General features: G+C 40.3%; 2 pseudogenes; both read left to right on the top strand.

Moving 5' to 3' along the window:
* The first annotated feature begins 12,199 nt into the window (after positions 1-12,199).
* LOC149218495 (glucan endo-1,3-beta-glucosidase 7 pseudogene) lies at positions 12,200-13,556 on the top strand (annotated as a pseudogene).
* Positions 13,557-13,583: 27 nt separating this feature from the next.
* LOC149218494 (zinc finger CCCH domain-containing protein 24-like) lies at positions 13,584-14,413 on the top strand (annotated as a pseudogene).
* Positions 14,414-15,031: the final 618 nt, after the last annotated feature.

Below are 15,031 nucleotides of genomic sequence, written 5' to 3'. Positions count from 1 at the left end.
CTACCAATATTTGTGTGGCCACTTTGACCACAGGGTCGGAAATACTTGTAATCGCATAGTTGCATGACGTCTTTATGAATTCAAGCTTCTTCTTCATGGCCTCCACGAGGGCTAGTTCGCCCACCTTTCCACCAAACATCATAGCCGGATTCTCCCTTGAATATGACAACCTCATGATTCTATGGATCAGCCTATCAATGATTGGTATTGGCTCCTCCAGCCATAAACACCCATCATGTACCAAGCACAATAGCTGCTTGATTACTAGCAAGGTAATGGGTGTGCGATTGTAGTGCGCACCCATAGCAGGTTGAGCAGGCCTGCCTTATCTACTCCTTTGAGCCACTTTTGTGGTTCCAACGTGGTCACCCTAGTGGTCTTATGGAGGACATGGTGCATTAGCTAGCCTATCGCCAAGTGAGAGAATCGCTCGGTATCATCTAAGTCCCAGTCCTCCAGTTTCAACATTGGAATCCATGCCAAGCACAGTCCTTCAAAAAAATCTTGTACGGCAGTAGAGGTGTGTACAAGGTGACCCTGCTCTCGTCAATGTCCTTAGGCACCTTGGCCTTGCCCCCATGCGGAGGGACGTACTTAGGAAATTTAGTAATGGGGTTAGACCCCTCAACTTCAACATCCTTTGTGTCGATCCCAAGATCCTCATTGTCCATTGGGATATCCCCTATTTCTTCCTCCTTCGGTTCCAAGTTAATGGCTTTTCCCTTTTCCTGAGCAATGGGATTATCCTTCGATGGGTTTCTCCTAGGTGACGTGCGCACTGGTGGTGTTACAGCCTGCCTTCCTTTCTTGCCTTTTGCGCCTTCCTGGGTCTGGGTAAGTGTTGGTCTAGGCAACTATGGTGACTTGGGTATCTTTGCAACCTCCAGAGAAGTTCCCTCTGCTTCCATAGCAACCTCTGGCACAACCCCTTCGGCTGCCACTGCTATATCTACGGTTTCTGTCGGTGTCGGCATGATGTTATCCATCATTTCTTGGGTCTCATTTGATAATTGCTCAAACGTTGAACTCGCTATCAAAGCTTAAAAGAATTCACGGTTCATACATGTCTGAGAGTTCAACAACTCAATGCTCAAAATGCCAAGTGTTCTTCATTGGGCAACCACATGTAATTTATACACCATTTGAATTCAAATCAGACCATTCCCCCCCAAAATTAATTCATTAATGCTAGATTGGCGGCATATTTTCAAGGATCTTGCCCATAAATTTCGTCTTAAATGCTGCCCCCCCGCTCCATTTGGCCCTTTTTCCATCGTCAAATCATGAAAATTGACTTTAACAATCACTTTTTGGCTGACCTGCATGGTTTTATCCCAGGTACTACAACCTTCTACGTTCTCGTGTGGTCTCTGTGACATCTCCTCATTCCGCGCAGTCCTTCATCGCACAGTTCCCTGACTGGGGCAGTGTAGTTTATAGTCCCGTGCCTTCTTTCAGCTGCCTGGAGCACTAAGACTCTCCTTCCTTCATATAGTCACCTAGCTGGATCACCAGTGTATGGCTTCAATCAACTACCATTCTCTTTTCTTGGGAAGGGCTCCTCATTTAACTTAACCAACCGAACTGCTCCATTGTCGGTAATCTCTTTGATGACATAGGGCCCCAGCCAGTTCGTCCTAAATTTTCCTAGAAATTTATGAACTTTCTGTCATATAGAAAAACCAGATCATTTACCTGGAAGGTGCGCAGTTTAATGTGTCAATCATGCTATGCCTTTTCGTGCTCCTTTTGAACTTGTTGATGAAATCCAACTAGAAATCTGCCCTCTTCAAGCTCTGCTAGCTACGCGAACCTCTCTTCCAAGGCTTCGCAGTCTGCCATTCCTATGAGTGCTACAATGCACAAACTAGGTACAATGTATTCCATTGGCATCACAACTTCTACGCCATACACAAATCTGAAAGGTTTTTTCCCAGTCAACTTCCTGCAAGTCATTTTGTAGACCCATAGCACTGCTGGTATGCACATATCCCAGTCACTTCTTTGAGCATTGCAGACCTTTGTCAATGCATTCTCCAGTATTTTATTGAATTCTTCCACTGTCCCATTGGCCTATGGGTGATAAGGCATGCTCTTCTGATGATACACCTGAAATTCTTCCGTCAACATGCTGATTGTTTCATTAAGGAAGTGCATACTGCGATCGCTCATCAAAATCTTGGGACAACCAAATCTTGTCAATACGTATTAAAAAAGAAACATCACTGCTATTGTGATGGTACAGTCCTTCACAGGCTTCACCTCTACCCATCTGGTCAAGTACTCTGTCGCGATGATGATGTACCGTGCACTTGTTTTCTTCCCCGGAGGTTGAATTGGTCCCACAAAGTCAATCGCCCATTTCTCAAATAGTTGTAATGTCACCTTGGGTTTCAATGATATTTCATCCCTTTGGCGATGGCCTACTAGTCCTCTAACATGCGTCACAAGCCCTACAATATGCTTTCGCGTCCTTATGCAGAGTTGGCCACCACAATCCAGCACACAAAACCTTCTGCGCTATCACTTTTCCTACATAATGTCCTCCTGCAGCTCCTCCATGAGCCTCCGCGAGGATGCTGCTTCACTCAAAGTCAAGTACATAGCATCACAATATTTCATCAGACCCCATTTTGTACAGATGTCCTACAATGACGGAAAAGTTTGCTGCGCGCACTACTAACTCCTTCTTTTGCTGGCTTGTATACCCTTCTGGAGCAGTCCCTGTTGTTAGGAATTGTATGATATCCTCAAAGTGTCTGTCAACAATACGTACTATAAAGAGTTGCGCGTCAAGAAGTCCTTCCTCCAAATTAGTGGGCTCCTCTCCTGTTTCGATGTGCAATAGATGATTTGGTCCTGCATTCAATCATCTAGGCTTCACAATAACTTCAAAATCATACTTCTCAAATAATAACAACCACCTATAGATCTTCCCCCCCAACACAGGCTTATTATGTAGGTTTTAACCCCATACAGAAATTACCTGCGTACAAATTCTAAAACACATAAAATAAACAATGCAAGAGCATAACACATAAAACACATATACATAAAGATTTTCCCCTAGATCCCAAAACTGGGACTACCAGCTTGATTTTTTATTATGTTCCTTTCAATGTTATAATACATATTTATACATGACGAAGCATCCAATACCATGGACCAAAAACCATTGCATCCAATACCATGCACCGAAAACCATCACGTCCAAAAAACATGTGCGAAAATCATGCACAAAACCATAGGTAGGTCCGCCCATCCTAACATAGGGTCCAAAACCAAAATTTTCTAGGGTGCTACCCTAGACCCCATAAAGTGGGGTTACGGGTATGCCTCAAACCCCCTATGACCCCCCCGCTACACAATCGGCGCAACGAAGGGGGGCTCTGCCCCCCTCTAACCCCCTAATTAACTGCGTGGGCTAGTCATGAAAAGAATATAACCCAACATATTAACCATGTATTTTAACACAGAATGATCCATATACATCTTAAAATGTCCACCCAGCGAATAGTTCCTGAACTTTTGGAGCGCGTATACCATGGCTAGTCCTTCGTGCTCTGTAGTGGAATAGTTCTTCTCAGCCTTGGACAACTTCCTGCTCACGAATGTTATAGGATGGTCCAATTCCCCCTCGCCCACCTGTGTCAGCACGACCCCCAGCATGATACACGAGAGGCATCCACATGCACATGAAATTACTTCTTCCAATCCGAAAAGACTAGGATCGGCACGGTGACCATTTTCTCTTTCAACATGTCTAAGCTCTTCTGGCATTCATCACTGCAACAAAACATAGCATCCTTTTTCAACAACTACTCCATGGGTGCGGTGATCTGGGTATAGCTCTTGATGAACTTCCTATAGTATCCAGTATGCCCCAGGGTCACGCGCAATTGTTTCACATTCCTTGGCACCTCCAAATTGATTATCACCACAATCTTCATGGGGTCTACCATCAATCCTTGTCTGCAGACCACATGCCCTAACAGGATCCCAAAAGGGACAAAAAACAGACACTTCTTTAGATTGAGCATGATCTGGTACCTTCGACACGTATCTAACATTAAGCGCAAACTTTCCACATGATGCTTGACCAATCCAAACACTGTCCAATCGTCAAAGTACACTTCCAAGAACTTATGAATGAAGTATTTGAATGTTGCGATGACTAGGCACGAAAAGATTTCTGGTGCATTATTCAACCCAAAAGGCATTACAGTATACTGAAAACATCCCCATTCCATCACAAAGGTCATCTTACTTCTATCTTCAGGCGCAATTTTGATCTAATGATACCTAGAGAACCCATCAGTGAAAGAGTATGCCTCTTGGCCGCCTACATTATCTAGGACTTCATCAGTGAACGGGGTTGGGAAGGGGTCATGCACACAAGCATCATTCAGCTTCTATAGATCCACACATATCCTTATTTCTTCTTTCTATTTCTTTTCCTAAACCACTATCGGGCTTACCTAATCGGACTCTTCTACTAGTTTAATAATTCCTGTTGTTGGCATCGTATCCAACTCAGCGCGAACCCTTGCCTTATACGTAGCATTAAGGTGGTAAGGTCTTTGTTTTATAGGCTTTGCGTCCGGTTCAGGGTGATCTTCATGACACCTAGGTCTCCTATTATCCCTTTTAGATCAGAGAACTTTGTGGGGAACAAAACCTAATATTCACGGAGGAGCTCAACGACCTTGTCTACTATTGCATCATCCCAATAGTCCCAATTTTTTCAAATTATGGTTCCGCCTTTGTGCCAATGTTGGCCTGCCTAGTATTTAGTGGTGCGGTTATGTCAGGATCCTCTATCTGCAGACCTTCAACCTCGCGGTGATCTTCAGTTTCCAGAATATTAAATTTTCAGGGATCCTTGTCTTCTTATTCAATGGTCACATTATAGCATTCTAGTGCATGACTCAACTGGGTAGTCCAATCAGGTTGGATCAGGTCCAAAGGATCTTGTGGTATCCTAAAGATCATTTCTTTAACCTCTTGTAGCACTGCGTCAATACAGTCAAACCCATCCTCAAAGCTGAACGTCATTAAAAATTCCTGGCACAGGATGTCCCATTCCTCCGTGCCATGGCGGAGGTTAGTTTCCAAGTACTAATTCATTGGTATGAAGCCCAGGGTATGACAAAATAGATGCACCCACTCAAGTTGGGGCTCCTCACCATAAGCCTTATTCCATTTAGCCAGGTGATCGCGCGGGTTATCTTGTCCATCATACTTATCTGTCATCCACACTTTTGGTTGCCCAAAATGTATCCTCATCATCCTCCTATAGTCACGCCAATCACTAAAACTATCCTTTTGCGTACCCCACCATCTTACAGGCATAGCGCCCAGTACCCAGTCCAAGGGCTGGAAGAGATGTTTCTCCAGTACTTCCCTTTCAAATGCATCCAAAAAGCAATCAACATTAGTTAGCCCATCATAATGAGGTAGATTCCTGACTTCAGATGACACACAACACAATGATTTGGTCATCATATTACAATGTAGCATCGAGACTTCATGCAGCTAGTTCTACCAATGCTCCAATTCTTCATCCGAATCTGACGTGTAGGAGCTTTCGTAATCCCATTCAATGCATCCTTCTACTATTGGATTCACCCAATCCTGGTCTCGTGCCGTTATCTTGTAAATTTGGTCCAAATTGTCATCGCTTTTGTAATCTCGGACTGGTTCTGTATAGCACGGTCCCTCCGCGAGATCCAGTGGCACCACTACGCAAAGCGACTTGTTTTCAAATATCATCTTCCACTTCTTCAGGTTGATTACCCCATTCATGTCAGTGGCCCAATCGATTCCAAGGAGCATAGGGTAGGGATTGCTATCATCCACAATCTCTATTACCTCAAAATCACCAGCGCGCTTGCACCCTCAATGTCAACTGTGACCCCTTGCAGCCTCCCCATTGGGATAATTTTCTGTTGATTCGCCATCCTTAACTATATCGGAGACCACTGGAGCGCAGGTCTCCCCATTCTCTCCCAGGTCTGTTTTGGCAAAACATTTGCATCGGACCCCAGATCTAGGATAACTTGGTCCATCTCGTATTCCATAATCTGCACGAAGAGTCTCTTCTCCTACCCAGTCCTTGCCTTGTGCTTGCTAAGCTTCCTGACCATGCGCGGTTCACTAGTAGCGCTATCCTTACCAGTGCACCGATTGATCAATTCCTGTAGGCCCTTCATAGCCTTACTATCACAGAGCAGCTTCATGCAGGTCTCCAAGAACGTGGTAAGCATGGACGGGTCCATTTCTTCAATTGGTTTCTCCTGACTTCTAGAGGTAGATGCCTCAGTGAAGCTTTTCTTTGCTTCCATAAATGTTTCTTTTGCGTGCTCCAAATCAAACCCAGTCTCCTTCTCTAGTGCTTTGCAGACCCATACACCTTCTGCAGGTTGCTTCCCTTTATCCTCCCTAGTCGTGGTTCCACTCCACAACATAATGTTTACCTTAGGGTCTTCCTCATGAGGCTCAACCCTCATCATCTAGAGGTTCTGCGTCGGCTGCAGAGGCTGCACCCCCTTTTCGCGAATATTAGCCAACAATATTGGGCAATCCTCAGTCACATGGTCAAACTAAGTACAATAGCGGCATGAAAATCGCGTCAGATTCAAATAGTCCCTTGTGTAGTGTCCTCGGTCTCTGCAATTGTAACAAATCAGTTGTCCTCGGCCTCTCCCAGGCCCTCCTCCACCTTGGCCTTGGTCGCACCCCTGATATTCACCTCGCGTTACCCCAACGCATTGGTCTAGAGGTCGTGTTTCTGTTTGCATTATGTATGTGGGTGTCCTATCCATCATCAGTTTATAACTTCAACAATTGCGCTCGTCATGACCTACTAATTGACAGAAATTGTAGAACAGTTGTTGCAATGTTTGTACAAATTTCTATAGCAAATGGCAATTATCAGTTGTGTGTTTCCCTGCTACCTGACATGTAGCACACCAAAGCGCACGCCCAGCACTTGGCCCTGATGCGGCCTCGAGTCGTAGAGGTATTGGTCCTCCTGCTACAACATAGTTCACAAACACTGGGCAGTGATCCTTGTGATGCCCTTGACCCTTGCATTTTATGCACCAAATCTCTTTACACACCTCTGGCCAAGCAGTTCCTGCTTCAGACTTTGCATTTCAAGACAAAGGTTTTGCAATTGTGCATGAATCTGTTGAACCCCCAGATTCAGATCTTGCATCAATGTTTCATACAGTTTCATTGCAATCTCTAAGGCTTCTGCCTAAGTCATAATCTTCGGTTGTGACAGCACAACCCTTAGCTGAGGCAAGAGTGAAGCCATGAACCACTCGTTGTGTTGCCCATCCATCAAATTCATATTGGCTTCAAAGATTTTACACTTCAATCTCTGATCTATCCCAAGCGGTCTCACCTAGTTTCATTGTGATTTCCTTGAATCCCACAATCAACTACGCTTCAGAATTAGGCCTACTAAATTTTTTATTCAGCGTGGTCTAGATGTCTACTAGCGTATCTGCCTGGTTGTCATTAGAGTACTTGATGTACCAGGTTAGCGTGCGATCCTGCAAATCACTAACCAACATCACCTTCTTCATGTGATCATCCACAACACCCTGAGCTTCCCATACAACCTTTATGACGAACCAAAATTGGTCCGGGTCCTCATTCCCTATGCCCTTGAATATAGGTAGTTTTACAGAGTTTGCCATATTGAATAGTGGAGGTGGCAGTGGTGTGGGTGATGGGGTGAGCAGTGGATGCAAGGATGGAGGTGGTGTGGATGGATGTGATGAGGGCGGAGGTGGTGTAGGTATTCACGGGAACCCTCATCTTATCAATTTACTAGCGCTCAGGGGAGAAATCTACGGTGTCCCTTCGTCGTCACTTAAAGGGAGTCCGATCAGTGGGCTATACTCAGGACCTTTTCTTCCTCCGTCCCTGAAAGGTTTTTCACTTCACATAGCTCCAAACGTCAAGGTAACCGCATAATCCGCTGTTCACACAAGAGCATCTTAATCCAAGTATTAAGTGATTTTAAATACTTACCTCATGCTCCTTTGAAGAAGCAGCACTCTGCTTCGCTGTAACTGACAAAGGTATCGACTGCGAACTCGGTCACAAATCATCCTATGATACGGTCGAGCCAATGGTTGACAGTGCGCATGATCTTATCTTCAGAAGATTCTAACCTCCTTACTAACTTCAGTGTCCAAACAATCGGCTTTTCAAGCCTCCACCTTCCTTGACCATCTGCGAACTTCACGATCCACTCGTATAACTCAACCGGGAAGGAACAGAAGAAGATTTCATGTATTTCTATGTACAGGTATTTGTCCAACCACTATTCTTTCGTCAATCACAAGTTCTTGTTTTCTTGTGCCGTGAATTTGTGGATCTTTCTATCTAAACAGGTTTCAATTTTTTTCTTAGTTGGATTCCAGTGATACGACATCACACATCTCGTTATGCAGATCCTGGTCTCAACAACGGAACCATTTTTTGGCTTGATGGGCCTAACCTAGGTTCAACGTTAGTCAGCCAAGCAAATCCCTACAATAATAGCCCTTTTGGCATCATCCCGCGGAGCGCGGACCAAAGTCTCACCCAAAGCAGTATGGGGGGATGAAGGAACCAATTTTCCACACCTTGAGTTGGTCGTGATGTTGGTTTATACTTCCTGATCCTGCCTATGTGCAAATCAATAAGCCTTTAAGGCTTATTGATGTTCCAAATCTTCTATCCTTCAGTACCTTTGTGAAGGTACTCGACAAATCTTTGCGTAACCTTAACTCGAGGTCCAGGCACTTATGTGCCTCTGTGACTGTGTTACTGTAAAAGTTCCCAAGTTATCTCAAGTGTTACCTAATCTACCATGCATTTACAGTTACCTTCACATAGTTCTTTACTCTTACTTGCATTTAATTAACAGATATAATCAAATACATTTGCGCATCAAATAAGCATTATAACGTAAACCCAAATTGTAACATAATATAATCATATGCATTAAACAGAGACAAAATACATAGTGATTGCAGAATTATTCTCTTTATTGATATCTCAAGTTCAGTATATACTCTATCCACCCTGCGCACATAGCTGCAGGGGTCCACGCACTCAGCTGCAGATTTCCACCCTATGCCTTTGTACACTCAGCGGCAGAGCCTTTACCTATGCTAAGATTGGAGAACACTTAGAACTTCTTACCCAAAATCCCTCTTTCCATTACTACTCCTCCCTTAGACTCTTCTAAGGCTCCCTTTTTATATAATCCCATGGTCCGCAGACCATGGGTAGATCTTTACAACTGACATGATACTTCACAAAACAAGGGCAGACAACCCTTTGACCTCTTCGCGCTTTGTGACCATAAAATGTGGAGAATTTACATATTTATTACAAAATTTGGGCCTTCTACCCCAAAACATGGGCTTTTAGACCCAAAACTGGCTCTTGGGGGAACCTGTTCCCAACATATACTATTTTTTATATTATTCAAAATGAAAAGACACAAATACTTTTAGTATTAAATGTTGATCAACTCTTTATAATAAATTAATTATTAATTTTCTTTTCTCTTAACTTTTTATAGCACCACAATATTTCCATAACTTTTACTATAATATATTTTAATATTATTTTTTTTTTACAATAAAATTAATTTTGTTAATAGAGGAGGAATGACCTGTTATAGAGTTTTATGAATCCAATGTTTTGGACTACTAAGTGAGTCCATCATCAAGGGATGCATCAATAGATTTTAAGATATTAATGATGTATCCAGGAGCTATATTTTGTTTTTCAACAATTTGTTTTAAATGGGACAATTTTATGACATTTACCATTCCGTTTAAAAAAACAAAACTATTAATTTTTTAATGATATTTTTTTTTTACTTTTTATAACCACAATATTTCCTTAACTTTTACTATAGTATATTTTAATATTATTTTTGTTTTCCAATAAAATCTATTTTTTTTTCAATAATTTATTTTAAATGAGACATCTTTATGACATTCAAACTGGAGTTTAAAATAATAATAATAATAATAATTAATCATTTTTAACGAAAATTTTATTATTTATAATGTTTTCAAAGTAAAAAAAACAAAATTTATTTTTCCATATTCTTTATATATGAAAAATATGTTTTTAAAAAATTATTAATTTTAATTTTTTTAAATTTTCTTTTACCTTATTTAAATTTAACCAAAACAAAGTATTTAACAAAAAAAATAAAAGAAAAAAGAAAATATATATATATATATAATTTAGAAAATAAGAACACAAAAATTATAGTGTTAATTTTCTGATTAAGTTGATAGGTTTTTTATCGTGAGGTTCCTCCTCACGACATTGTAGCAGATTCACCAACCTAAAACTAGTATGCTTTTTGGGCATGTGTAGGGCGATGAACGACTGCACTCATCGAGTTTTGATAACTTCATCCACGACGTTCATCTTTTTCGCTTTAGGCAACCAACTGATGGCACCGTAGACAACGCTCTGAAACATAGTTTAGTTGTAGAATGAAATATCCAGGAAAAACCATGTATTCATACTACCAAACAGATGCAAACTATGGCGCTTGAAAAAATCCCTCGAAAATAGATTGAATCACATATCCTCACCCAATGCAATGCTTGTTACGACGTTTTGATCTTCATGGATGCCCACTTGCAGTACCTTGTACATGTTAGTGGCGGCCTTCTTGGCATTTCTCTCAACTAGCACAGTGAACTAAGTAGTCTTTGACATTTTCATCTGCCAATAATATGTCAGTGTAGCAGGCACAACCTCGAACATAAAGGGTATTCTCCACACAAAATTCGCATGTGGATTTGTTGAATAATCTTGTTGGGTTTGTGAAATTGTACAAGTAGGTATTCATACCATTGTGTTGTTGACAATTTTTTCAGTATTTGTGATTGATATGGCTATGAAGGGTATCTGTGTGGTTATGAATGTTGGAATTTAAATGGTTTTTCTATTGATAAGATTTGCAACAGTGGGTCTAAGGTGGGTTTATGAAATTGTATGAATTGGCACTCCTAATGTTGTGTTGTTGACAAGATTTTCAATATTTTTTACTGGTTACTGATATGGTTATGATAGGTATTAATGTGATTATGAATGCTGGTTATGATAAGTATCTATGTGATTATGAATGCTGGTATTCACATGGTTCTGATGTGGATTTGTCAAATTGTATGAGTTAGTATTCATACCGTTGTGTTGTTCACACGATTTTCAATATTTGTTGTCATGATGATTGAATATGTTTGGGATTGTTTTCTCTGGTTATGATGTTGATATGAATTTCATTATTGGCACTATCATGGTTATGAGACTGATATTTAGAAAATTCACTTCTTATATGATTTTCAAAATGGGTATTGATATGGTTTTGTTCTTTACATAACTTTCATTTAATTTTGTGTTTTCTAATGGGAATTGTTGCATAGTTAGACCCAGAGGCAGGAGTTTGGTCCACTTTCATTGAACCAAGTAGTCTTTGACATTTTAATTTGCCAATAATATGTCAGTGCAACAGGCACATCCACGAACATAAAGACTATTCTCCACACAAAATCCACCTATGGAGCTGTTGAATAATTTTGTTGGGTTTGTGAAATTGTATAAGTAGGCATTCATATCATTGTGTTGATGATAGGTTTTTCAGTATTGGTGACTGATATGGTTATGAAGGGTATTCGTGTGGTTATGAATGTTGGAATTTAAATGGTTATGTTGTTGACAAGATTTACAATAGTGGGTTTATGAAATTGTATGATATGCACTCCTAATGTTGGCTTGTTAACAGGATTTTCAATATTTGTTACTGGTTACTGATATGGGTATGATAGGTATTCATGTGATTATGAATGTTGGTTATGATAAGTATTCATGTGATTATGAATGCTAGTATTCACATGATATTGATGTGGCTTTGTGAAATTGTATGAGTTAGTATTCATACCGTTGTGTTGTTGACATGATTTTCAATATTTGTTGTCATGATGATTGAATATGTTTGGGATTTCTTCTTTTGGTTATGCCGTTGATATGAATTTCATTATTGGCACTATCATGGTTATGAGACTAATATCCAGGACATGTACTTCTTATATGACTTTCAATATGGGTATCAATATGGTTCTGTTATTTGTATAACTTTTATTTCATTTTGTGTTTGCTAATGGGAATTGTTGCAGAAAGGGGACCCAAAGGTAGGAGTTTGGTGCACCTATCACCATCCCTAAGTGTTGACTATGGAAAAAATACAAAAAATATTCCTCCACCATCTATATTTGCAAAGTTGGTTCAACATACAACTATTTCAAAAGTGAAACTATATGGAGCAAATCCTCTAATTATTCAAGCTTTTTCTAACACAGGAATTGGGTTAGTTGTAAGCATTGGTAACGACCAAATCCCATCCCTGAACCAACTGACTAAAGCACAGAATTGGATTAAGAACAATATCATTCCTTTTGTTAATGTCACTGATATCACTGGGATCTCAGTATGAAATGAGGTTCTGTTCATCGAGGATAGAGCTTTGATTTCCCATCTTCTCCCTGCAATGTAGAACTTGCACATTGCCCTTGCTCAGGTTTCACTTGACATGCAAATTAAGGTCACTACAGCTTATTCTATGGCCATACTTTCTACATCTTTTCCCCCCTTTGCTAGTTGTTTCAATGAGATTTTTGACATGAAATCCCTTCTTAACTTCCTGTAGAAGATGGGGGCCCCTTTAATGATCAACTCATACCCCTTCTTTTCTTACAAGAGTAATCCCACCGATCAAACCCTAGCATATGCACTTTTCAAGACCAACTCTGTTTTTTATGACTCAAACATTGGGTTCACTTATTAAAATATGTTTGATGATCATATTGATGCAATGTCCTCACCCATGAAATATCTGGGTTACCCTGGTGTTGATATAGTGGTGGCAGAAACGAGATGGCCATCTGTTGGGGATCCTACATAGGTAGGGGTGAGCTTGCAGAATGCAATTACTTACAATGGTAATCTAATCAAACATGTGACCTCCATGGTAGGGACCCCATTGGGACCAAATAGGTACATTCAAACCTATATTTTTGCGCTCTTCAATGAGGACCTGAAGGTAGGATCAAGCTTAGCACCCAATTATGGGTTGTTTAAACCCAATATGACAATATCGTATGATGTGGGCTTGCTGCAATTGCCTGTAAGGAAATTTATTCATATTTTCATATATTTTTTCTTCAGATAAGTGCAGTTCATCCTAACTAGAAGTCTGTCCCTTCCTAGAATTGGACCTGAAAGGCCTTACGGGGGGAGTCCTAATTGTAGCTTGTTTTGAAGGTTAAAAACTCTTACATAATTATCAGAATCATTTAGACTTTAACTTTTATTTCTAATTTAATTTGAAAATGAGTTAGAGTGTAGGTCCATCTCCTTCTGCTCCACGCACTGGTGGGCCTGTTACAACTCCTCCTACACGCACTGAGGGGCCTGTGACAACTCCTCCTATAGGGAAAGTTCATGATTCTACTTGCTAGAGGGTGGTAGGTGTTTTTTTGACGAGCATGGATGTGTAGTATTTGTGTCTACTTTGTCGCCTCTCTTTTCATCCCCTGATTCAACAAGCCCTGCAACTTTCAATTCTCCATTATCATCACCCCCAACATATTTAGACATTTCAAAGAAATTGTGTGATTGCGGTGAGAAGAAAGAATTTGTAGTGCATTCTTCTCTACTTGACATCAAGAATAGAATCTAAAATTCTGATGAGTTTCATATGTATTCTTTTAAGGTAAGGCCTTGTTCCAGAGCTTATTCTCGTGATTGAACTGAATGCCCTTTTGTGCACATGGGTGAAAATGCTCAAAGAAGGGACCCTAGAAAGTATCATTATAGTTGTGTTCCTTGCCCTGATTTTCATAAAGGGGCTTGTAAGAGGGGTGATCTTTGTGAGTATGCACATGGTGTTTCTGAATGCTCACTATACCATGCCCAATATCGAACCTGCCTTTGCAAAGGTGGGATTAATTTCTCTCGCAGAGTGTACTTTTCTACATATACCACTGATGAATTGCGTCCGTTGTATCCACCTACTTGTTCATCAATTTTTTCTTAGAGAACCACGATGAATTCATCAAATAAGATGGATGTCATGAATCCTCTTTCACCTAGATCTGCCTCTTATGTCTTAATGATGTCTTCCTCCAATTCTGAACAACGTAGTTTCCCCACCTCTCTAATGTCACCATTGTCATCTGCAAATACATTTTCTCATTCTTCCTTTGGTAGTGGTTCTTGGGCACAACCAAACTTACTGAATTTTCACCTTACTAATGGTGTTCTCAAAGCTAGTCGCATGCGAACAATAGTTAATTCTAGAGACATGCATCCATAGTGTTTGATTGAAAGTGGTGATTATGAAGGACAACTTCTAAATGAATTTGGTTGTCTCTCCACCCAAGACAAAGGAAATGGCCCTATGGCTATTGTATCTAGAAGTGGAAATACCCCTTGCAGGCCTAGAAAATTCAAGACTCATAATTTTTTTCCAACTAACGTTGAAGATTTGTTTACGTCTAAAGTATTCTTTCCTAAAATGAAAACCTCTGAATCTGCCTTTCTATCAGAGGTTCAATCTCACAAATCAACCTTGTTATCCCCACAACTCCAAATTCAGACGTTGTCCTCTTTTAACACACAAGTATATTAAACTAATACAATATATAGAGATAAAAGAATACACAATTTGTTTGAAAACAGAACAAAGAAAATCAAGATAATAGTACCAAGATTAAGCCTAATATGCCTTCTCCAGAAGTGTGTAATGGTTCCACATAAATATGAAAAGATTTCTTATAGACAATAGTGCACTAATAAGTGTATTTTGTGAACTGAATTTAGAACCCCAATCTCATAATTGAGATGGGTATTTATACATTTTGCAGTCATAACCATTTTCCCCAATCACTTAACCAAAAATTACATAAAAATAAAATCGAACTGTATATTAATC

The sequence above is a fragment of the Pinus tabuliformis genome, chromosome Q (assembly GCF_031772625.1).
Source record: "Pinus tabuliformis cultivar Carrire ecotype Pingquan chromosome Q, CPIR1, whole genome shotgun sequence".
NCBI lineage: Eukaryota > Viridiplantae > Streptophyta > Pinopsida > Pinales > Pinaceae > Pinus > Pinus tabuliformis.
This window is presented reverse-complemented; position numbering and strand designations above follow the sequence as displayed.